Source organism: Pteropus alecto, unplaced genomic scaffold, assembly GCF_000325575.1.
Source record: "Pteropus alecto unplaced genomic scaffold, ASM32557v1 scaffold126, whole genome shotgun sequence".
NCBI classification, from domain to species: domain Eukaryota; kingdom Metazoa; phylum Chordata; class Mammalia; order Chiroptera; family Pteropodidae; genus Pteropus; species Pteropus alecto.
In genome coordinates, this window is record NW_006439187.1 from 652,508 (window position 1) to 678,858 (window position 26,351).

A 26,351-nucleotide genomic window follows, 5' to 3' on the forward strand; every position below is an offset into this window, starting at 1 on the left:
CCCAATATGACCAGCTTGCAGTTCTAGCTTGCTTCATCTTTTTATTGTTCCTCTAGCCTGAGTTCTGGAGGTCTCTCTAAATTCTTTTCTTTCCCCCTCAAGTGCTCTCTCGTTCCTTGTATAGTTTTCTTTCTTTAACTCAACCCAATCCAGGCTTCAATAATTAAGTCAGGTTCTGCCTTTCCAAGGAGGTTTAATATGTACTCTAGTTTTACTTGTTTCTATCTCTGCTCAATAATTCATTAAGCACATTATCAGAATTCTAGTGATGTTTACTAATAGTTTTCCTTTGTTAGTGCTATATTCTCAATGCAATTATTGCCACCAGGTATGATTTTTACCCTCTATGTCTTCCTCAGCACCTGACATTGGGCTAATTTCACAGTAGAGAGCTTTGAGTTTATTGACTGAAACTTATTTGTGCCATTTCATAAATCTCTTCTTTAGGCCTAGTCCCAAGGTATTATAATCGTGCCTTGTATATTTTACCTGTTGAGGAACCTTGTGCTGAGTTAATTAGTATCTTTTGCTTATACTCTTGCCCAGGTTTAGTCTTCCCAGTTATTAGGTTGCCTTCAGGGCAAGATCTATGCATATGCTATGTATGGCCTGAGTGGTTCTAAAAGATTTCCTGATCTTCTCAAACTTCCTTCTTATTCTATAAAGCCACTATGCCTTTCTTAGTGACAGAAAGGTTTAGAACAATCATATAACAATCACACAAGCACATTATTGCTGTGGGAAATTTGGTAACAATATTATGTGGGAGACATATATGAAGAACCATATAATGCAAACAAAAAATAATAACTGTTGTAAGAGAAATTCGTGGGGCAGGGGATAGGCGAGAAAGAGATAAAGAGAGTGTACTTCCAGTTTGTGGAGGATGAGTAGAAATAGAACTAGAGAAAACTTTATGTAGATGGGGAAAATAGAGCAGAATTTCAGCCTGCAGAAACAGGGCTGCAGGGGCGGGGGAGGGTAGGAGTGAGATTTGAGGCAGAAGAAACAGCCTAAGTAAAGTCATGTAGGATCAAAAGTTTGAAGAATGTATAGAAATTAATAAATACTTCAGTTCTAAATGGGTAGTTTATAGGATGAGAGGGAGCAGTGGGAGGGAAGATTGAAAATTGTTTTGGGACCATGTTGTGAAGGTCTCTGATTGCCAGGCTAAAGTCCATGGGCATAGAAGGCCACTGAATACTTTGAGCAGAGTAGTAGTTAGAAATATTACTTTCATTATGTCATATTAAACTATGGGAATGACGAGCCACTGAGTCTGACCTTTATAAAATAGAGATTAGTTTGTGCACAAATTATAATCTAATCCTATCATTCCATGTTGGTGTGGACTAATGAAAATCCTGCTCTGGAAGAAACATCGACAATGTATTCCCATACCTACTCAAGCATATCATAATATTTATTTCCATAAAATTATTGCCACATAAATGCATATTTATTGTGTCTTTTTGTCTAGAGTTGAGTGAAAGGAGGTGACTCGAGTAAAAATCTGACTTAGGAAATGAAGGAGAAGAGCAACAATCAACTAGCAATCAGGAAATTTAAGAAAACCCCATAAAAACATGTCGACTTCTTTTCAAAGAATGTGGTTTTGAAATGTCCTCTCAAGTATTCCTCCAGGAATTTTCCACACTGGTGCAGATCCGAGAAGGGTAATTAACACACCTGCATTTTACTTAGAAAATGTGCCAAGTATTTCTTACTGCCTGAGCCATATGGTTCTAATTGAGTCTTCGTGGACTGGCTTGGGATTCTCTTTGACATGTGCAATGAATTACTATACAGAGAAATATTCTAAAGAGTGTCCTTTTATATAATTTTATAGCAATTGGATAGCTCTTTTATTCTGGGCATGAGCAACAAGAGTTCCATTTGAGCCAAATATGAGTGGGTAGTCTTCTTTATTGTAAGTTTGGGGTACCAGTAAGACCTTTTGCTTCTCTAGTGTACACCTGCCTCACTGTGGCTATCTACTTGTCATAATATTCTGGGTGTCCAGGCTCAGCCTCTTCCTTTTGATAGTTGATTATTTTTTTTTCTGGAAAGACTGAGGCCATTTGTTATAAGCTTCTTCATAACCATTCAATAAAAACATAATTTAAAAATAGCCTCAGCATTTTGTCTTTTCTTTCTATCTCTATTCCTCCTCCTCTTCCAGAATAATCTATTGAGCTGCATCTTTTATCTCAACCTCTATTTGATTCCATCCATCTTCTTAACACATACTCCTTGGCCTCTGACCTCTGAACATATTCAATTATCCCTCATCCTGAAAAGTTCTCACTTTTCTTGCTTCTCTCTCTTCTCTTGCTAGCTCCCTTTATTCTTTCATTACCAAATGTTCATTGTCTCTATTTGCACACTCCCCCAAATACTTATTGCCTCCATCCTCTTGCTGTCCACATAGTAATCATTGTTAATGTTTACTGAGCATTTACATGCTTTAACTCATTTAATTTTCATAACCGCTTAATAGGGTGGTTACTTATTATTATTATCCTCCAAGTTTTACAAATGAAGAAACATAGTCATGAAGAAGTCAAGAAAATTGTCCAAATCACATGGATAGTAAATGGTAGAGCCTGGATTCAAACCCAGGTTTTCTGGCTACAGAGTTGATGCTCTTTACCACTGTAACACTTTTGGAGATCAGTGACCTTTTAATACAATCGAATAGTATTTTTGGAGATCAGTGACCTGTTAGTACAATTGAATAGTGTTATTCAGTGTTTTTGCACTTGTTCTTGAAGTTCTTGAAATCAATATGACTTGGTTCCTATGACTGAATACTATCTTGGGTTTCATTTTCCTTCTGTTGTTCTTTCTTGATCTTCTGTGTCGGTTCCTCTTCTATTTGTCTACATTCAGTTTGAAGCCCTGTTTCCCATTCTAATAATTCCATCTTATTAATGACACATTTACTTTCACAATTTGATTATCATCCATGTGGACACATCTCAAATTACTTCCTCCTGACTTATTTAGACTCAGTAAGTCTCATTGCTTCAAAGAATGTTAAGGGTCATTTTTAACCAACTGCTGTGAACTAGAGAGATTCTATATCATCATGGATCAATATTTTAGAGTAGGGCTAATCAATTCCCCCACATCTCTGTTTTCCTCTTCATGACTTTTCTGGTTTTGGTAATGGTACCTCCACTAATCAAAGCCCCAAACGTTTGTGTTATTTTCTGACTTACTCTCTTTTTGGATCTCCCATACATTTAATTTTTCAGTAAATAGACACAAATATTTATTGAGCTTCTACTATGTTACTGGCTCTGTTCTAAGCACTGGGGATGTAACATATAACTGTTAACAGATTTCTTATCTTTGTAAAGCATAAAATACATTTTACTTCTCTTGCTTCACTCCTTCCTAACACCCTTTTCCAAGCTTCAGTGACTTTAAGGCTATTTTATAGCTTCAAAGATGATGGCGATTGGTGCTGCCATTTATGTAGGTTCGAGGGAGTAGAAGTAAAGTCATTAAGTGTAAGTTACAGTGAAGACAGGTCTTTTGCCATGTAATGTAGATTGAGTTTTCAACAGATATCTATTTCAGGAGAATATTTTTTTAACTAGTTAGCATGTTATCATTGTAAGTATGTAAACACTAGATTTGTTCGTTCGTTCATTCATTCGTTCGTTCGTTCATTCATTCATTCATTCATTCATTCATTCATGAAACGGGTATTTGTTGTGTGCCTACCATTTCCGAGCTCTGTGTTAGACTGTGGATATACAAAGGTGAAAAAGATAAAAAAAGTCCTTGTGTTCACCAAGCTTATTTTCTACAAAAGATAACTCTGCTTTGATCAGGGTGGTGGTAAATATGATTCTAGCACTTGTTGGGAGGCTGGACTAGATAATTCTGAACTCACTTCTAACTCTAAGAATTTATAATTCTGAAGTCTCCTTGCTCCTAGCTACTTCTTAGCATGCATCCCCTGAATTAACACCAGAAAATATTTCCTAAATAGAGACTTGATAATATTACTTCCTGGATCAACTGACTTCAATAGCTTCTTACTGACTAAAAGAAAAATATAACATTATGGCATAGCTATCAAGGCCCTCACTGATCTCATCCCACTTTTCTTCTACATCTTATTTCCTTATTTCCTCCTACAATCTCTTAGCTTTAGCAAAGTAGCCTATTTTTGCCTGTAAAACACACTTTGGCAGGACCACAACACATTTTTAGGTCCATTCCTTTTTAATCCATTCAATTCATTCATTCATTTAACAAATATAGTTGAGCATTTACTGCATGCCAGGTACTATTTTAGTTCTGAAACAGTGAACAAAATTGACAAAACTCATGTCTCTCAAAGAATTTATATTATAGAGGGTACATGTACATTGAATGGCTTCTTGCACTCACATTCTGTCTCATATGAAAGTCATCTCTTTGCAATAAGAGCCCCCAACCAGCTATAGGATAATTTGATAGTATTGGACAACTAAGTGGAGATACACCAAGAGGAAACAAAAATTGTTTAAAATCTGAAATAACTGAACGAAAATATATTTCTTCTATTGTCTGAACCTGTCTTAATATATAAAAATGAAGAGGGTCAATAGGCTGTTTTATGTGGTTTATTATCATCAGCCTTTGAAAATAGACCAGGAAAAGGTTATTTTTAATATATCAATAGGGCTACTCTTCTCCTTTGATGGCACCTGAAATAGATAACACATGCTTTTTACAGCTGCCTAGATCATGAGCAAACAATGATGCTGATGGCCTGGGCCATTCTTGGCGCAAGTTATAATATTAGTTATGTTCTATTTCAAGCAGCCCTTCTTCCTCCTTTCTTCTCTGGTTTGCTTGCTCTTGCTTGTAAAAGCAACCTCAGACTGTAGTTAGTCTGAAGCTTTTGACTTCAAGTACCATGTAACTCATTTTACATGAATTACAAGACAATGAAATACAAACTTCTCAGGATCCTTGTGGCAGCTGCCTATCCCAGGCTCCTCACTAGCCTTTGCAATACATTTTTCTCCTCCAGGGCATAGTTAGACTTAATGTATATTTCTAAGTCACACTCTGTCTGCTGAGAATAAAGAATCATTGTACTGAAATGCAGTATAATATATGTACTAAACTATGAGCTAAGAGACTGGGGTTGTGTCCTAGTGCTGCCACTAACTAGATATATAGTTTAGACAAGCTAAGTTCTCTATCTGTAAAGTAATGGGCTTGGATTAGATAATTCTTCAAATTCTGTTCCAACTTGACATTCCGGGATTCTATTGAAATAGATCAGTGATCGAGTCTTCCTTTTCTTGGTATCACTGTGTATCAGTTATCCATGGTGATAAAAACCCCACAAACTGTAAAAATTATCTGTTGTAATTTTTAGGAATTAAGAGTTTCTTTATTCTTTTTGAAGGTGTGCTGGCTCTTCTGGGTTAGAATTGAGAGTATGGGGTTAATGAAGCCAAGGTCATACGGGCCATTTACCATATTGGCCAATTAGTTTTGTTGGTTTCCTGACTTCAGCCTATATCTGAATAGCCTTCTCCCTCTCCTCTCCAGCAATTTCACCAACATAAGTCTATTTCCCAAGGTACATACTCTGGCAGATGTTGGGGTAAACATTTAGTAAAGGGTAAAAAAGTGATATTAAACTCATGAAAATTGTCTTGAGAATTTTTATCTTAAGGCATTGAGCTGTGAATATTTATTTATTTTTTTTGAGTCATGCATTCGTATGAGGATGTGATGGAAGCAGTGGACTCTTCCCCACAAATATACATACTCACATTCAACAAATAATTTTAGAAGTTTTACAGATATTCTGAGATCATCCAATCTATAAACTCTTAGAAAAAAAGATAAATTACCAGGACCACAGAGATGTGTTGTTCAACATACTTTCCTCACACAGGAAGCTATCTCTGAGTCACCCTCTCTTCACTGATTTCCCTTTCCTCCCATCATATAAAAAATTAGCATTTTGTACTGTAGAGTTTAGCACTAATGGACCGTATTCTGTATTGTGTTGAATGTGCTCTCAGTTCTCATTATTCACAACATGTAGACATTTCTTAGCTCCATTATTTGATTATGAATGCTTCAAGGGTGAAGCATCCATCAAAGCCATATATGTATTCCCTGACATCACCCTATTGCAGCCTAGCTTAGCACAATACACTTGTTGAGTGATACGTGTATATATTTGGACTAGGCATACCTCTCAGATCTCTTTTAACAGGAAAACATAACTCCCTCTGTATAAAATTAGATCTCACTTTTCCTCAGCTTGACATACAAATTCTTACTTCTGTGTACAGAAGTAAGAAATGGCCTGACATGAATGGGCAACTAGCAATTAACTTTGTATTGCTGTAGTACAAAGTAGTAAAGAGAAAGCTTAATTTATAACACCCCTTCCCACAAAAAAGACTCTAAGGCTGAGGAGATTTTAAGAAAAAAATAAAATGAAAAAGGTCTTGTTAATTTCTGGTGGATTTCTCTACAAGAAGTAAAGTATTGGTTAGTAGTTGGATAATTGAGCCTAAATCCTGCCCACTACATGCATATAATATTGATCTCTGAAGCTCAGTTTTGCAAATTGTAAAGCAAGAAACACATCTTACCTGAGGTGACGACTAGTCTAATAGTTCTCTAACTTTGAAAGAAGTTTCCCTTTTAAGAATAGAATAAGGTTACCAGAGGGTTGGGAGAGGGGAGGGGGAAGGTAGACTGGGGAAAATTTAAATCGTTTCTTCAATTAAAAAATGAATAAATAAATAATAATTAAAAATAAAATAAATAAATATATTTTTTTTTAGAAAAAGAATAGAATAAGCTACATTTGAATCCAACCAGATGATGTTATATTGGTAGAATTTATTAAAAAGATTAAGTTAACTTGGTTCTGAAATACAAGATGCATAGAGTTGACAAGACAGAGTTACTGACTTTATTTAGTGGGAAAGTTTGAGCATAACTGAAATTTTTAGCTTGGGTTACCAGCTGCATTTATTAAGATATGCCATACAGAAAGAGGGCCAGGCTTCTCAATAAATAACACTGTTTTGGACTTTCTGAATTTGAAAATGCCTATGGGACAGTCAGATACACGATATATAGGCCTAGAACTCAAGGGGGAAAGTAATGCATATTTGGAAATGATCAGCAGAGAGAATTTAGCAGAGTCCATAACTATAAACAAGATAATAGTGATGATGATGGTGATGATAGCAATGACAAATAATATTCTTTGAGTACTTACTATATGTCATGTACTATGATAAGTACTTTACATTCATTATGTAATTTAATTCTCATAACACCCCTATGAGAGGAAGCAATTTGCCCAGGGTAACAAAGTCGGTTAATGATGAAACTTAGATTTAAATTCAGACTTCTTGATTCCAGAACCCAAGATCACAGAAAATAGGACACTAAAGAGTGCTGATGTTTTAGAGGTGAGTAGAAAAAAAATAACCTTAAAGAAAACCCAGAGAAAGTAGACAGAGAGGTAGAAACAAAATTTGAAAAAAGAGTCTCATGGAAATTAAGAAAAAACAGAGCTTAACAATGACCTGACAGAACAATTTTGGTGGCGTAATGGGATAGTATCCCTAAATACAGTGTGCTACCAATGTAAGGGCAGTAGAAAAGTGGAGACAATGAAAATAAATTTGTATGTAAAAGGAGGAAAAAAGAACACTAGACATTGGAGGACATACATTAGCAGTAAGAGTAATTATTAATATAGACTATGGATCCTGACAGTGTAGATTTGAAACCCAGCTTTGCCATTTACTAGCCATGTGATCATGAGCAAGATACTTGACCTCTCTGTGCCTCCTTTTTCTCATCTGCAAAGTAATAATAGTAGTGAATTACCTTACAAGGCAGTTGTAAGGGTTAAATGAGTTAGGTTATTTAAATCACTTAAAAAGGTGCCTGGCACTCTGTAAGTACTCTATGTGTTTTACGGCTTGTTAACATTACACTAACAGAAAATTAATGGCCACAGAAACATGAGTATATTTATAGGCCAAATTGTAGGAGAGAGGAAAAAATAAAAGATTGAGAAGTGAGGCTGGATTTGGGATACCGATGGAGTACGGTCTAATTTTCAGTGGAGGATTGAAAAGAAGGACTAAAAAGCACAACTGGGAGATTAACTGTGAATAGGAAGAGAACTATTTGAGACTGAGGGAAAAGAAGTGAGGCGAGAATAGTCATAGATCAGCAAATGTATATATGGTGACAAGTTCTTTAATGATAGCTTAATTTTTTTTCTGTGAAGTATTAGGTCAGATTATCTGAAGAAAGCAAGGGCTTTGGAGCCTTGGAAGGTATTCATCAATTTTCATTTTGAAGAAGAAAAGTGGGAGCTGACAATAGATAATAAAGAGAAACCCACCTAGTAGTGCATGTACAGATAAAATTGGAGACTACACATTTTTTAAAGGCAAAATTTGTTCTATAAGTCTGCAATCCCCAACCTTTTTGGCACAAGGGACTGGTGCTCCTATGAGAATCTAAAGCCCAATGATCTGGGGTGGAGTTGAGGAGGTGATCCTAGTACTGGTGAGTGGCTGCACATACAGATGAAGCTTTGCTTTCTCTGCCTGCCGCTCACCTCCTGCTGTGCGGGCCCGGTTCCTAACAGGCCATGGAACAGTACTGGGGGTTGGGGAACCCTGCTATAAGTGAATTTCTCCACCAGTGTTTTAGGTAGTCCCCATGTAGGTGATGAGAAGGGATGGTGGAGCAGAAGGGTAAGGGGATGAGGGTTCAGAGGGTGTAGGCAATAAAGGGGACTGGGTTAGCTGGAGAAGGAAGTGAAACCCTGAGAATGTAATGAGAGAAACGAAGGGGCTGACAGACTGGGGAGAAGCAGAGTTTGAAGAGCATGGATGAATGACTGACTGGGCTCTGCATTAAATAGCTTGTGACTTTGGACAGGTCATCTCCTTAATGGGGCCTTAGTTTCTTCCTTTTTTAAAGTGAAGATGCTCCAAGATGCCATCTCTAAGTCCTTTCACATTCTATTTTTTTCTTCTCTTGTCCTCGCACTGCCACCTAGTGTATATAAAGAATATAGAAGAGAGACTATAAGGAAGAAATATAAAGCAATCAGTTTAAGAAAATAAAAATTACAAGCAAGTGTGTTTATGGAAGGATGAGGACAGAGCTAGATTGATTATATCTCAGATTTTCCAATATCTCCTTGACTTTCTCCCCCAGGGATATTTTCCTTCTCATGAATCCTATGTCTTAATCTTTTCCAGGCAACAATTCTACTCAGAGAGAGCCTCAATTTCTGGCGGTAAGAGTAAAATAATTTCATATATTCCCTACAGCAGAGAGTCCAAGAAAAATAAAAGCCTTTAAGGTCCAAAAGAATGACTGCCTAATGCTGACATTTCAGATGACATTAAAATTGGTGGTGGGGGGGGCATATTTTTAACCTGTCAAACCTCTTCAAATCATCTTATTCCCTAGTGGGTGGCATTTATTCTACCTATGCTGGAAAGGGAGGAGGGCAGATGTGAGGTAGAGAAAATGAAACAAGCAAATGAAATGAAAACATGGCATCAAAAATGGCATTTTAAACAAATGAAAAAATAAGTTTATGGAGTGAACACAATGTAGTACAGTAAGGAAACTCACAAGATGTCATATTTTGATCCAATGGTATGTTAAGGGAGAAGTTATTTAGCTTAATTGGTGTATTGGAGGATTGGTGAGGGGACTTCCAGTTCAAGAATGGTTTATTTTAGCGGTAATACAGGATTTTACAGTAAATCACACCTGTTCATATTAGAACACCAAAAGCTGTTTGGGTTTTGTTTTTAGCTTGCCATTCAAGTTTATCTGAAAGTATGTGAGATGGTATCTCAACATTCTAAAGGCCTTTGTTATCCTATTTCTTTCAGTGCACGCAAATATCTCTTATTTACAAGAATAAACAATTGCATAGGTCTGTTGCTTTTTCCTGTCAACATGCTTTTCCTCTACTACTGTCCAGATATTGGAGTTTATTGCTATAGCTTTCATTACCACTCATACTATTCTTAACCCAGTATCATTTTGCCCTAATCACTTCTCTGAAGTTTCCCTCATGGCTGTTAAGCTAAATCCAATTATTTTTTCTTCACACTCTTTGACCTTTGTGCTTCATTTTACAAATCTATTACAATTGCCTTTACAAAAATTCTTCTTTATATTTCTTATAAAGCATACATTATTTTTAAATTTATTTCTTTTTTTCAATTACAGTTGACATTAAATGTTTTTTTTTTAATATTAGTTTTAGGTGTACAGCATAGTGGTTAGACATTTATATAATTTACAAAGTGATCCCTCTTGGTGAGTCTAGTACTCACCTGGCACTGTACATAGGTATTACACTATTATTGACTATATTCCCTAAGCTGTACTTTACCATCTCATTGACTATTTTGTAACCAGCAATGTGTACTTCTTAATCCTTTCATCTTTTTCACGCATCTTCTCAACCTCCCATCCCATCTAGCAACCATAAGTTTGTCCTCTATATCTGAGTCTGCTTCTGTTTTGTTTATTTTGTTTTTTAGATTCCACATATAAGTGAGATAATATATTTGTCTTTCTCTGTTTAACCTATTTCACTTAGCATAATACCTTCCAGGTCCACCCATGTTGTTGCAAATAGTAAAATTTCATTTTTTTTAATGGCTGAGTAATATTCCATTGTATATATGCACCATTTCTTTATACAATTGTCTATTAATGAGCACTTAAGTTGCTTCCTTATCTTAGCTATTATAAATAATGCTGAAATGAACAGAAGGGGGGCATGTATCTTTTCAAGTTAGTATGGATAATACATTCTTGTTTCTCCTCTTTTTTTATGAACATAACTTCTAGTTTTTCTTTTCTAACTTATTCTCCCAACACTATATCTAGACTCTATCCTCATGCTGCTTTTCCACTACTCTTCTACACATGCCTTTATTCTCTTGGATTCTCATAATCCAATAAATAAAATAATCTAAAAAATAAACAACCCAATAAATAATATAGCTTCAAATAACACATTATTGTTAATTACTTCAAAATTTCCATATCTAGTCCTAAGCATTGGTCCATTAATAACAGCTCATATGTACTTGACTGTTTCTACTTGAATAGACTTAAAACCAAAGTTGTTAGCTTTTTCCTTGAATTAGCTTCTCTTTCTGAATTTACCAAAATATTTTCAAACTATATATGAGATAAGGGGCTAATATCCAAAATATATAAAAAGTCACAGAATTTAATAGCAAAGGTAAGTAAAATCCTGATATAAAAATATACAAAACCTGAATAGAAGTTTCTCAAAGAAGACATACAAACAACCAACAAACACATGAAAAGATCCTTAACATTATTAGTCATTAAATAAATGCAAATCGAAACCACAATGAGATACCATTCACATCCACTAGAATTGCTGTAATTGCAAATGCAGACCACAAGTGATGGTGAGAATGTGGATAAACTGGAGCCCTCTTACATTGCTGGTGGGAAAGTGAAATGGTGCAGCCACTGTGAAAAATAGTTTGGCAATTCCTCAAAAAGATAAACATGGAGTTATCATATGACCTAGCAATTCCACTCCTAGGCACTTACCCCAAATAATTGAAAACATATTTCCACACAATAACTTGTATGTGACTACTCATAGTAGCATTATTCATAACAGCCAAAAAGTGGAAACCAAATGTCCACCAATGAATAAAAAGATAAACAAAATGTATATATATATATATAATGATTATATATATACACATTATTATATATATAATTTTATTCATTCATATATATATATAATGGAATGTTACTCGGCCACAAAAAAAAAAATAATGAAATCTTGCCATCTGCAACAACGTGGATGGACCTAGAGAGTCATAAAACGAAACCAAGTACTCCTACATGCTACAATATGGATAAACCTCAAAAACATTATATCCAGTGAAAGAAGCTAGTCCCCAAAGACCACATATTGTAAGATTCCATTGTTATGGAATGTTCAAAATAGGCAGATCCATAAAGACAGAAAGTAGATTGGTAGTTGTTAGGGGCTGGGAATAGGGAGAAATGGGAAGTGACTGTGAATGGATACAGGGTTGTTATTTTATTTTTATTATTATCATTTTTTGGCAGTTATAAACATGTTTTAAAATTGGATAGTGGTGATGGTTATACAACTTTGTGAATAATGTATACAAAAGAAAACCACTGAATTGTACAATTTAAAAGAGTGAATTTTATGGTATATTAATTATATCTCAATACATATGTTATTTAAAAATATTCATACAGAGATATTAAGCAGGTCACAGATGATGTAGGGCATTGCAGACAGTGGCAATTAATTCGGTTTTTCTTCCACATGCAAGGGATGCTTTTAGGAAGACCTGTGATATTATTTGAGTCTGTGTTTTTAAAAGGTCACTGCATTGTATGAATTAACTGTAAAGAGGTAAGATGGAAACAGGGAGGCCAGAAGGAAACCACTTTGAGCAGAAAAGACAATGGACTAGAGTAGCAGCATGGAGGCTGGAGATAAAAGGATTTATCAAGTTGGGAAGACTGAGGTAGGAACAAGGATAGGAAGGAGAGGAAGAAGGGAAATCAAGAGTGTGGTGTTCGAGATGCCATTCACACCTTAGATAAAAACAGAACTAAATTAACAGATGAGCTACCCAAACTCTAAGGACCACTAAACAGGTCTGTCCAGGATTTCTAGTTTTTTCTTGATTCAGTATTAGTAGATTATATGTTTCTAAGAGTTTACTCATTTATTCTAGGTTGTCCAATTTGTTGGGGGTATAATTGTTGATAATAATCCCTTATGATAGTTTTTATTTCTGAGGCATCTATATAATGTCTCTTCTTTTTTTCCTTACTTCTTTTTTAAAAATTTTATTTTATTATTAGTTTCAAGTATATGGTACATTGGTTAGACATTTATATATTTTACAAAACAATCCCCCTAATTACTCTTTCTCTCCTCTGGCTCTCTTCCTAGCCATTACATTAATGCTAACTGCATTCCCTCTGCTGTTCTCCCCATCCCTGTGACCATCTATCAGCTACTGATTTGTACCTCTTTAACCCTTCACCTCATTCTCTCAGCCCTTCCAACTCTCCTCCCCTCTAGCTGTCACCAGGTTGTCCTCTACATCTGCGAGTCTATTTTTTGATTAGTTTGTTCTTTTTTGTTTCTTAGGTTTCGCATATAAGTGAAATCATATGGCATTTCTCTTTCTCTGTCTGACTTATTTCACTCAGTATAATAACCTCTAGGTCCATTCATGTCATTGCAAATGGTAGGATTCATTTTTTAAAGGCTGAGCAATATTCCATTGTATATATGAACCACAACTTTATCTAATCATGTGTTGATGGGCATTCAGATTGCTTCCATGTCTTGGCTATTTTGTAAATTGTGTTGCCATGAACATAGGGGTGCATAGATCTTTACAAATTATTGTTTTGGTTTTCTTTGGATAAATACCCAGCAGTGAAATTGCTGGGTCAAAAGGTATGTCCATTTTTAGTTTTTTGAGAGAACTCCAGACTGTTTTCCATAGTTGCTGTACCAATTTGCATTCCCACCAACAGTGTAGGACAGTTCCCTTTTCTTCGCATTCTCTCCAACACTTGTTTTTGATTTATTGATGATAGCCATTCTGACAGGTGTGAGGTGATATCTCATTGTGGTTTTAATTTGCATTTCTCTGAGATTAGTGACCTTGAGCATCTTTTCATATGTCTATTGGCCACCGGTATTTCCTCTTTGGAGAAGTATCTGTTCAGGTCTTCTTCCCTTTTTTAAATAGGATTTTTTTTTGAGTTGTGTGAGTTCTTTATATATTTGTGGATATTAACCTCTTATTAGATGTATCATAAGTGAATATCTTCTCCCCTTCAGTCACTCGTTTATTTGTTTTGTTGATGGTTTCCCTTGCTGGACAAAAACTTTTTAGTTTGATGTAGTCCCATTTCTTTATTTTTTCTTTTGTTTCACTTGCCCGAAGAGATATATCCGAAAAGAAATTACTGTTAGCAATAACAAAGAGTCTACTGCATATGTTTTCTTCTAGAAGTTTTATAGTTTTGGGTCTTACATTTAAGTCTTTAATCCATTTTGAGTTTCTTCTTGTATACAGTATAAGAAGGTGGTCCAGTTTCTTTTTCTTTCTTTGTTTTTCTCTTTCTTTCTTTCTTTCTTTCTTTCTTTCTTTCTTTCTTTCTTTCTTTCTTTCTTTCTTTCTTTCTTTCTTTCTGGCAAGGATCATGAAGGATGGATAGGAATTTTCTATAGAGAAGAGTGAGCTTCCTTCTTTTTCTTTTTACATGTATCTGTCCAATTTTCCCAGCTAATGTCTCTTCTTTTATTTCTCATTTTATTTATCTGAGGTAATTTCTTTTTTTCTTAGTCTAAGGGTTCATTGATTTTGTCTATCTTTTCAAAAATCCAACACTTAGTTTTATTTTTTTCTATTCTCTAATTTATTTCTGCTCTAATCTTTTTTATTTCCTTCCTTCTACGAATTTTGGTTTTAGTTTGTTAATTTTTTAATTCCTTGAATCATAAAGTCAAGTTTTTTATTTGTGATTTTTCTTTTTTGAAAATAATGTAGGGTATTATCATTATAAAGTTCTCTATTAGTCCTGCTTTTGCTACACCCCATAAGTTTTAGTATGTTGTATTTTTATTTTCATTTATCTTGAGACATTTTTAAAATTCCCTTTTGTATTTCCTGTTTGATCCAGTGGTTGTTCAAGAGTATGTTGTTTAATTTCTATGTATTTGTGAATTTTCCCATTTTCTTACTTTCATTGATTTTCAGTTTCATACCACTGTGGTCAGAAAAGATAGTTGAAACGATTTCAAACTCCTTAAAAATTTTTGTCTTGTTTTATAATGTAACATGTAATCTATCCTGAAAAATGTGTATAATACACATATTTTTAATTTCGATGCAGTTTAATTTATCTGTTTTTTCTTTTGCAATGTGTGCTTTGATGTCATTGCCTAACACAAGGTTGTGAACATATATATCTATGTGTTCTTTTAAGTTTTATAGTTTTAGTCTTTCATTTAAGTATATGAACTATTTTGAGTTCATTATAGTTTAAGGTAGTAGTCCAACTTTATTCTTTTGCATGAGGCTATCAAGTTGTCCCACCGCCATTGGTTGAAAAGACTATATTTTCCCCCATTGATTGTCTTGGAAATTTGGTTAAAAATCAGTTTACTATAAATGTAAGCATTTGTTTCTTGATTTTCTCTTTTGTTTCATTGATACATATATATTTATTTTTTATGTACTATACTGTCTTAATTACTATAGAATTGTTGTTAAGTTTTCAAATTAGCAATGAGTCCTTCAACTTTTTAATTTTCTTTAATGACTGTTTTGGCTATACTTGGTCCCTTATATTTTTATATAAATATTAGAATCTGCTTGTCAATTTCTCCAAAAAAGCCATTTGGGATTTAGACAGGGATTCTGTTTATTCTGTAGATTAGTTTGGAGAGTAATGACATGTTAACAATTTTAAGTCTTCTAATCCATGACCATGAGATATATTTCCACTTATTTAGATCTTTTAACAATGTTTCATAATTTTCAGTGTATATGTCTTATTTTTATTTTGTTGAACTTGTTCCTAAACATTTTATTCTTTTGATGCTTGTAGTAATAAAATAAATTTTTCTTAATTTTATTTTTGGTCATTCTCTTCTAGTGTATCAGAATAAAACTAGTTTTTGTATAGTGAGCTTTTGTTCTACAGTCTTATTGTACTCATTTATTAATGAGTTTTTTAGTACATTTCTTAGGATTTTATGTGTTCTATATCATGTTTATAAAATAGATATATCATTTATCTGTGAACAGAGATAACTTATTTTTTTCAATCTAGATGAATTTTATTTCTTTTTCTAGCCTAATTTTATTTGATAGACCCTCCAGTACAGTGGTAAATATAAGTGGGAAAAGTGGGCATTTTTGTATTCTTCCTGATCTTGGGGGGAATACATTTATGCTTTCACTATGAATTATGTTGTTAGCTATAGATTATTCATAAATACCCTTTATCAGATTAAGTAAATTTTCTTCTATTAATATTGCATTGAGTATTTTTATCATGAAAAAGTGTTGGATTTTTCCATGTCTTTGCTGTGTCTATTGACATGATCGTATGGGTTTTGACAATTTTTTTGATATGATATATAAAATATTTCTCATATTTTTAACTTAAAAAAATCTTTGTAGAGGTACAATTAATATATAATAAACCATACATATTTATATTGTGCAAATTGATTAATATGTTTTTAGCTTTATTGAGGTGTAATTGACATATAATATTGTTTAACTTTAAAGGGTAAAAGGTGTTGATTTGTCATGTTTATATATTACAATATGATTACCACCATGGTGTTAGTTAACTCTTTCATCATGTCACATAATAACCACTTTATTTTTGTGCTGAGAACATTTAAGATTTACTGTATTAGAAACTTTCAAGTATATAGTACAGTATTGTAAACTATAACCACCATTCTGTATGTTAGATACCCACAACTTATACATCTTGTAACTGGATGTTTGTACTTTGATCAGAATCTCCCCATTTTCCCTTTTTCCAAGCCCCTGGTCATTACCACTCTAATCTGTTTCTGTGAGTTTGTCTTTTTTAGATTCCACGTGTGATATTATATAATATTTCTCTTTCTCGGTCAAACTTATATCACTTAGCATAATGTGCTCAAGGTCCAGCCATGTTGTTGCAAATGGCAGAATTTCTTCTCTCATGGCTGGATAACAATAATATTACTGTATGTGTAATCTATCTATCTATCTATCATAATCATCTATCTATCTATCGTCTATCTATCTATCTACCTATCATCTATCTTATTATCTATTTATCGATCAATCAATTTATAGATATAGATATAGAGATATGTAGATATGTAGATATATAGATATATAAATATATAGATATATAATCTTATTTACCAATTAATCTGTTGACAGATACTTAGGATGTTTCCATATCTTGGCTATTGTGAATAATGCTGCAGTGAATATGGGAGTGTATACATCTCTTTAAACTCATGTTTTCATTATTTTGGAGGAGCTATATACCAAAAAGTGGGATTGCTGGATTATATGGTAGTTTTATTTTTAACTTTTGGATGAACATCTGTTCTGTTTTCCATAGTGACTGTACCAATCTACATTCTCACATAAAGTACATAAGGGTTTCCTTTTCTCCCCATCCTTACCAAAACATGTCATTTCTTGTCTTTTTAATGATAGCAATTCTAATAAGCATGGAGTGATATTTCATTGGGGTTCTTATTTGTATTTTCCTGATGATTACTGATGATCACCTTTTCAATTATTTGTCACTATTTGTGTGTTCTCTTTGGAAAAATGTCAATTAGTTTCTCTGACAATTTTTTTCCATTTTTCTTTTTTTATTTATTATGATGACATTGATTAACAAAATCCAATAAGTTTTAAGTGTACAATTTAACAGTAAGTCATATATATATATGTATGTATATATTATATATTGTGTGTGTGTGTTTATACCGTGTTGTTCACCTCCCATAGTTAGATTTTTTTCTGTCACCACATATTTGACCCCTTTTACACCATCTACTTCCCCTGACCCCCCTCTCTCCTACCCTCTGGTGACCACTAGTCTATTGTCCATGTCCATGGGTCTCTGTTTGTCCTGTTCGTTCGTTGCTTTTAGGTTTATATCCTACGTATAAGTGATATCATGTGATTTTCAAACTACCTCCCTCTTCCCCTCCCCACCCTCTGGTAACCACTAGTCCACTGTGTATGTCCATGAGTCTCTGTTTGTCATGTTTGTTTATTGCTTTTAGATTTATATTTCACATATAAGTGTATCATGTGGTTTTTAACTTTGTCTGGCTTATTTCGCTTAGCATGATTATCTCAAGATCCATCCATGTTGTCGCAAATGGCAGAAGTTAATCTCTTCTTATAGCTAAGTAATATTCCATTGTATATATGTGCCACAACTTCTTTATCAAATCATCTATTGTAGGACACTTAGGTTGCTTCCATGTCTTAACCTCTGTGAATAATGCTGCTATGAACATTGGTGCACATATATGTGGAGTTAATTCAAATATCACCCTTCCACATACATAGGAGACAAAGAGGACTACTTGGTCGGCAGCCCTAAGGAGGACAGAGAACAAAGCCTTTCCTGGGCTGTGCTTACCCACCAACGACACTTCCTGCTACTCCCATGGGCACTATCTACTTCTTTGGCATTCTCATGGACATTATCTGCCTTCTCTGCTTGAGAACATAGCTGGTTTGGTCCTCCTCAATGCTAGCGAGGCAGCACATCCAGTTATTATCCATGGGAGAAGACTCTTGTTCTGCTGGATGAGGTAATATCCCTCCCCTCTGCTTGCATATAAAACAGTGCCTGCTTGAGTAGACAGGAAAAAATAGCATAGATGATAGAGGCTTTTTTCATCCTTCTTGTGTCTAAATCAAAGTTGTGACAAAAACACGGAGCAAACAACAAGGGAAGTCACCTGGAATCTAGCTGAACAAAAGTACTATAACTAGAGAGATAAATAATTAATAAACCTGCAACTGTAGAAGGTAGGAGGGGGTGAATATGCGAGGCTGTCCAGTCCCAAGAGGCTGAATGGGACAGAAGCTATGGCAGTGACAGTGGCAGCTGGCAGTTGCAGACACCTATTAAAGGAGCCATATCTGTGAGCAGACTTTCATGATGACAGACCTGCTCACTCTGAGCAGCAGCACTGGGTGTGTTGCATTGGGGTCACCAGGGACTTATAGGGGGACACTGAGTTGTCAAAGTGAGGTCCCAAGGTGAGACTCCCTCCTGGGCAGAAGTGCCCATGGTATCCATTGTTCCTCTGTTGAGCTCTCCCCACTCCCAGAGTGCAGATTCATTGCCTCCATGCTGAGACATCATCAAATTGGATAACAGAAGTCGCTCAGCCTAGAGAATTCTCTGAAACTCTACCTCCTCCTACTTGGGGCCTTACCCAAGCCACATCCAGGTGTGTCCTTGTTAAGCAGCACCAAGACTAACACTGGTAGCAGCTGGCCTTGGTTTCTTGTGAGGTTTCTTGAGACAACTATAAGCACAGAATTTGTGGATTGCTTACAGAATCTTAACAGGTGGCCCCGAAGGGGCACAGACTGGAGCTAAAATTGGCTTTCAGATGAACCCCTCTCAGGAATGTGTCACTGGATACCAACTACACAAATCCACACTAATAAGACTGGGAGACTTAGGAGCTTTGCTTAGTACATAGAAACAGACATTGAAAGGCAGCCAAAATGGGAAGAAAAAGGAGCAGAAACCATATGAGCGAACAGAACAGAGATCTAAGAAAAATGGAGTCTAGCAATTTAACAGATGCAGAGTTCAAAACACTGGTAATGAAGATGCTCAATGAACTTAGGGGAAGTGTAGATGAACTCAGTGAGAATTTTAACAAAGAGATTAAAAAAACCCATAAAAATGGAATTTATGAAAGGGAACCAGTCAGAAATGTAGAACACATTATCTAAGATGATGAATATATTAGAGTGGATAAAGAAGAGGATCAAACCACTGATACAGAAGATGGGGAAGCCTAAGGCATTCAATAAGAAATGCAAGGAAAAGGAAGCCAAGACTATAATAATAATTTAATAAGCCTATGAGACACAATTAAATGTAAAAATATGCATGTCATAGGAAAACAAAAAGTTGAAGAGCTATTTGAAGAAATAATGATGGAAAACTTCCCTCACTTGGTGAAGGAAATAGACATACAACCCCAGGAAGCTCAGAGAGTACCCCAAAACAGGAACCCAAAGAGATCCACACCAAGACACGTCATAATTAAAATGCCAAATGTTAACTACAAGGAGAGAATCTTAAAAGCAACAAGAGAAAAGCAGTTAGTTTCCTACAGGGGAGCACCCATAAGACTGGCAGCTGATTTCTCAAAAGAAACTATGCAGGACAGAAGTCAAAGGACAGATAAAGAACTTCCCAGACCAAAAAAAAAAAAAAAAAAAAAAAGCTAAAGGAATTTATCAACACCAAGCCAGTATTACAGGAAATATTGGAGGGACTTCTTTAAAAAGAAAAAAAATATGTATCAAAAACAGAAATAAAGAATGGTCATAACATTCTATCAACAAGTACTTCAAATAGAAAATAATTAAATGCTCCAACCAAAAGATAGAGTGGCTGAATGGATAAGAAAACAAGACCCCTGCATATACTGCCTACAAGAGACTCACTTCAGATTAAAAGACACACACAGACTAAAAGGAAAGGGATGGAAAAAGATATTGACTTGATGGACCCAGAGGGTATTGCGTTGAATGAAATAAGTCAGATAGAGAGAAACAAATATTGTATGATTTCACGTTCATATGGAATCCAAAGAATAAAATAAACAACAGCAACATAAACAGAAATAACTCATAGATAGAGAATATTTTGAAGTCTACTTGATGGGAGGAGGTTTGGGGGAATGGTGAAAAAAGGCAATGAGATTTAGAATGGATAGTTAGAAAACAGACATGGAGATATAAAGTGTAGCATAAGGAAAATAGCAAATAATGTAATAAATATGTGAGGGGAAGTGGGGTGCTAGATTTAGTGGGGTGATCACTTTGTGAGTTATATAGATCTCTAATCACTATGCTGTACAAATGAAACTAATATATTATTGTATGCCAACTGTAATTGAAAAAAAACTTATTGAATTGTACAATGTAAATACAAGCAACTAATTGTCTCATATATTTCAATAAAGCCTGAAAAGAAAAACACACACAAAAACAATACCTGCTCTTGGCCAGATGTCTTTTCATGTAGCTCCAACTGACCAAATGCTGAAGCCTGACTGTAATATAAGTAATAAATGGCACGCCTTACTCTATTGCTTACTCTATTGATCCTTCTAGTGTTTTTTTTTTTTTGGAATATCCAAAGCCCAGGTCCAGGTGTCTAGTCTGGAGCTCCTGCATTACAATTGGTGAAATTGGTAGGATGTTCCAGAAAACATCTGGTCAGGATGATCTCAAGTGGGAATGTACCGAGGGCAATCCCAAGTCTGCCAGGGGAAATCTCGAGTCCACTCAGAGGAATCTTTAGTCCACCAGGGGTAATCCTAAATTTGCTGGGGGGAATCCCAAGTTCACTGGGGAGCGGAAACTGATGCCAGGGGGAATCATGGAGTGGGCCTCTGGGTCCGTATTGTTTGAGATTGCAAGGCTTGTAGATTCTTTGGGACCACTCAGAGAATGAGAGATGCCCTAATGTGCTTATGGGCCTCTTACAGATTCTACTGAAAGTAGGGGAGTGTTGTTCCTTAAAAAAGAAGAAGGAGCTGTAGACATTGGCAGTTGCAATGGGATGGTCCCTCCTGTAGGCACTATGTGAAGATGAAGAAAGAGTGAAAATGCTAGAATAAGTAAAGTTAGACAGAGACATGTGAGTCACACAGGCTGACAATAAAAATATTCTGGGGTAATAGTTAGAACAGAGCAGTGAGCAGCTGCAGTACCTAGCTTGCCACTTTGCTCAAGTGTGGGGGTGCAAGCTAATGAAGGCTTGCATACACACAATGATTGCAGTCAGAATGAAACCCCAGTAAGTGGGGCCCCACAGCAAAACTGACTTCATCGGAGTCAGATGAAGAAGTGGAAATCTCTCCAAGGGGAAGTCACAGGTGGATCTCAGGCTCTTCAAGTTATAGTCCAGAAATTAAAGAATCAACAGGAATACCCAGAGAGGCAGGACCCAAGGAATCTGCCTCTTCCCTTGAAATATCTACATATCTCTGCCCACCCATGTAAATCGGTAGAACTGGCTGCCAAGTTCCGCCAGAAAAGTTCAGAGTCAATCTCCAGGTGGCTACTCTGCTTATGGGACACTAGGGCATATGGAATAATACTGTCTGGGGATGAATTGATCCTGATGTCCTCTGTCACCACCCACCCTTCCTTGCACCAACGCATACATGGGGCAATCCAATATGCAGAAAATGTGTCACTACTGAATTGGCTCATGGTGGGTTGCCGCGTGGGGTGGCCAAACGAGGGGATCTACTGATGGCCCAGCCATGTTGGACGTCTATGTTGGAGCTGCAAATGTTTCTCAGAGAGATGGGAATGCAGCATGCTATTTACATCGAACTGTTTGGGGGACCCGATATGGTGCCTTTTATTGCCAGGATGCGGGACTGCATCATCGAAATGGTCCTGCCAGCCTATTATGGAACCTTGGTGCCTGTCCTGTCCACCCTAGCGGACAATCCAGGCAGCAGCACAGGCTGTTGCTGATTTTGGAGAAATCGAATTGGTTAGACAGAAACAAGGAGTCTGACAGGTTTAGGGAGAAGGAAAAGAATCCACTGTAAGTATGTGGGCAGAGGGTACAGGGGGCGGCCCAGCAAAGGTAACCAGAGAGCAATTGTGGACAGATCTGATAAGGATAATTGACCCTAAAAGAATTGATAAACAGCCTAATGCAATGTTGGTGGCCCTCTGGTGGCAGCTTAAACTGGAGAAAAGATTCCAGCCCCTGACCAACTGATGGGCAATGGTTTACACCTTGGATGGGGCCCCAAATGGAGGACCAATCTAGCCCTTGGCCCCATGATTAAAGGATTTGTTGCAGAACCAGGACTTTGAAGTAGAGTCATCACTGGCCTGTCCGGAGGACAACCCCTGGGGGCCGCTGTTTAAATGGGAGTGCGGCCAAAGTCTCTGGCAATCGGGATTCTGCAGGAGACCAGAGACCCCATATGGAGATCACCATCTATTGGTACCCCCACAATGTTCAACACACATTAGCCATGGTTGATACTGGGGCCGAATGTACCCTGCTGCACAGTAACCCTGAAAAGTTTAAGGGATCTCTTTCCACAATTTATGGGTATGAAGGACAGTCTATGTGGGTGAGACAAGTGGTCCTCTCCTTGGCCATTAGAAGACTCCTCCCGTGGCCATATACATTTTATATCTCCCCAGTGTCTGAATACATCCTGGGGATAGATATGCTTTCCAGGCTGCCCTGGCAGACAACTGGGGTCAAATTCTGGCTGAGGATACCTATGGTAAAAGCTGTTCTTCAAGGTCATGAATGCCATCCTCCTATGGTCCTCCCGGTGGCACTTTGAGTGGTAGCTGTGAACACAAGGAAACAGGAGAAAGCATCCAAGCTAAGGTGAAAATTTTCTATCCAGTACATAGTCCCTACAATGCCCCTGTGTGGCCGGTGTGTAAGCCGGATATCTCCTGGCCATTGACTATGGACTATAGGGAACTAAACAAAGTTGTCCCTCCTCTTTTCTCTGCTGTCCCTAATGTCACCACTATTACGGACACTCTGAGTGTGGAATTGGGAACTTACCACTTTGTGCTGGACTTGGCTAATGCATTTTTCTCCATACACATTCGTCGGGACAGACGGGATCAATTTGCCTTTACCTAAGAAAGACAATAATGGGTCTTCACCGTCTTACTGATGGGGTATCTCCATAGCCCCACTATCTGCCATGGCTTTGTGGCTAAGGACTTGACTTGGCTGATTGTACTAAACCCTCCACCATACAATTGTACCGTTATATTGATGATGACATGTTAACATCGGATTCTCTTTCAGACCTACAGCAAGCTGCCCCAATGTTGGTAACACACCTGCAGAGGAAAAGATGAGCCATCGACAAAAACAAGTTACAAGGCTCTGGCTTGTCTGTCAAGTTCTTGCGAGTTGTCTGGCAGGGTAAGACAAAAATGATGCCCTTGGCAATGATGATTAAGATTCAAGCTCTCCCTCTACCCATCATAGTTTAACAACCGCAGGAGTTCTTAGGTTTCCTGGGATATTGAAGGGTTCTTATCCCACTCCTAGCACAGCTGGTACACCACTTCTATCATCTTTTCATAAGGGTGCTACCTGGAACTGTAAGGAGAAATAACAGTCTTCATGGCTGCCAAACAAGCGGTAGGGATGGTATAAGTACTAGGCATCATTGATCACACACGTTCATGCGAATTAGATATACATGTCACCCCAGACGGATATGCCTAGGGGCTCTGGCAACAGCAGTAATGGACACATGTCCCAATTGGGTTTTGATACCAATTCTGGAAAGGTGCAGAGGGGAAGTATAGGCCCATTGAATAAGTCACTGCTGTGTATTAAGCCCTTTTGGCGAGGCCTCACATTATTGTGAGTAATAAGTGGCATGCTTCACTCTGTTGGTCCTCTTTGTGGTTTTTTCAGAATATCCAAGGCCCAGGTTCAGGTTCCTGGCCTAGAGCCCTGCATTACAGAATATCTTTTCCGATAAATGTTTTCAAGTCTTACTGTCCATGTCCATGAGTCTCTGTTATGTTTGTTTGTTGCTTTTAGATTTATATCTCACATATAAATTATTTTTATATGGTTTCAACGTTTTCTGTTTGGCTTATTTTACTTAGCATGATTATCTCAAGGTCTATCCTTGTCGTTCATTTCTTCTTATAGCTGAGTAATATTCCATTGTATATATATACTACATTTTTATACAATCATCTATCATGTCCTAGCCTCCGTGAATAATGCCATTGTGAACATCAGTGTACAAATATTTTTTTGGATATATGTCTTCAAGTCTTTGGGATAAATACCCAGTAGTGGATTGCTGGATCATATGGTAGATCAATTCTTAGTTTTTATCCTCTCTAATACTTGTAATAACTTGTCCTATTGATAGTAACCATTCTAACAGGTGTGAGATAGTATCTCATTGTGGTTTTAATTTGTATTTTCCTAATAGCTAGTGAAGTTGAACATCCTTTCATAAGTCTGTTGGCCATTTGTATGTCTTCTTGGGAGAAGTATCTGTTTAGGTCCTCTGCCCATTTTTTAATTGTATTGTTTGTTTGTTTGTTGTTAATGAGTTGTATGAGTTCTTTGCATATTTTGGATATTTAGCCTTTATTGTAAGCATTGCTTGCAAATATATTTTTCCCTTTGGATCGTTGTCTCTTTGCCTTGTTGATAGTTTCTTTTGCTATGCAGAAGCTTTTTAGTTTGATATAGTCTCATTCATTTATTTTGCTTTTACTTTTCATGCCTTAGAAGTCAAATTAATGAAATCCTCTTTGAATCTAAGGTCCATAAGTTTGATTCCTATGTTTCCTTCTATGCATTTTATTGTTTCAGGTCTTATATTCAGGTCCTTAATCCATTTTGAGTTATTTTTGGTGTGTGGTGATAGACAAAAGTTTAGTGTCGTTCTTTTGCTGGTAACTTTCCAGTTTTCCAAGCACAATTTATTGAAGAGGCTTTCCTTTCTCCACTATATGTTTTAGGCTCCTTTGTCAAAAATTATTTGCTCATATAAATAGGGGTTTATTTCTGGACTCTAGATTCTGTTCCACTGGTCCATGTGTCTGTTTTTCTGCCAATACCATGCCATTTTGATATTGTCACTTTGTAGCATAATTTGAAGTGGGGCAGAGTGATGCCTCTGCTGATGTTCTTTTTTCTCAGGATGGCTTTGGTCATTCAGGGTCTTTCATGCTTCCATACAAATATGATGATTTTTTGTTCTATTTCCTTAAAAAGTGCCAATGAGATTTTCATGGGGATTGCATTAAATCTGTATAATGCTTTAGGTAATAAGGTCATTTTAACTATGTTGATTCTTCCAATTGAAGAACATGGGTATCTTTCCAACTCTATGTGGCTTCTTCAATTTCTTTTAATAGGATCTTATAGTTTTCATTATATAGGTCCTTCATATGTTTTATTAGGCTTTTTCCTTGGTATTTTATTTGTTTTGTCACAGTTGCAAAATAAATTGTTCTATTTTTTATATTTTTTCTGACAATTCACTATTAGCATGATTTTTTAAAATTTATTTTTTATTAGTTTCTAGTATACAGTACATTGATTAGACATTTATATAGTTTATAAAACGATCTCCATAATTGCTCCTTCTCTCTGGTTTTCCACCTAGCCAATATATTAATGCTAACTACATTCCCTATGCTCTGCTCTCCATCCCCATGACCATCTGTCAACTACTAATTTATACTTCTTTAACCCTTCACCCCATTCTCCCAGCTCCCCCCAACCACCCATCTCCTCTGTTCATCACCAAATTGTCATTCATATTTGTGAGTCAGTTTTTGATTAGTTTGTTCTTTTTGAGGAACGCTGTTGATTTTTGAACATTGATTTTGTATCCAGAAACTTTAATGTATTTACTT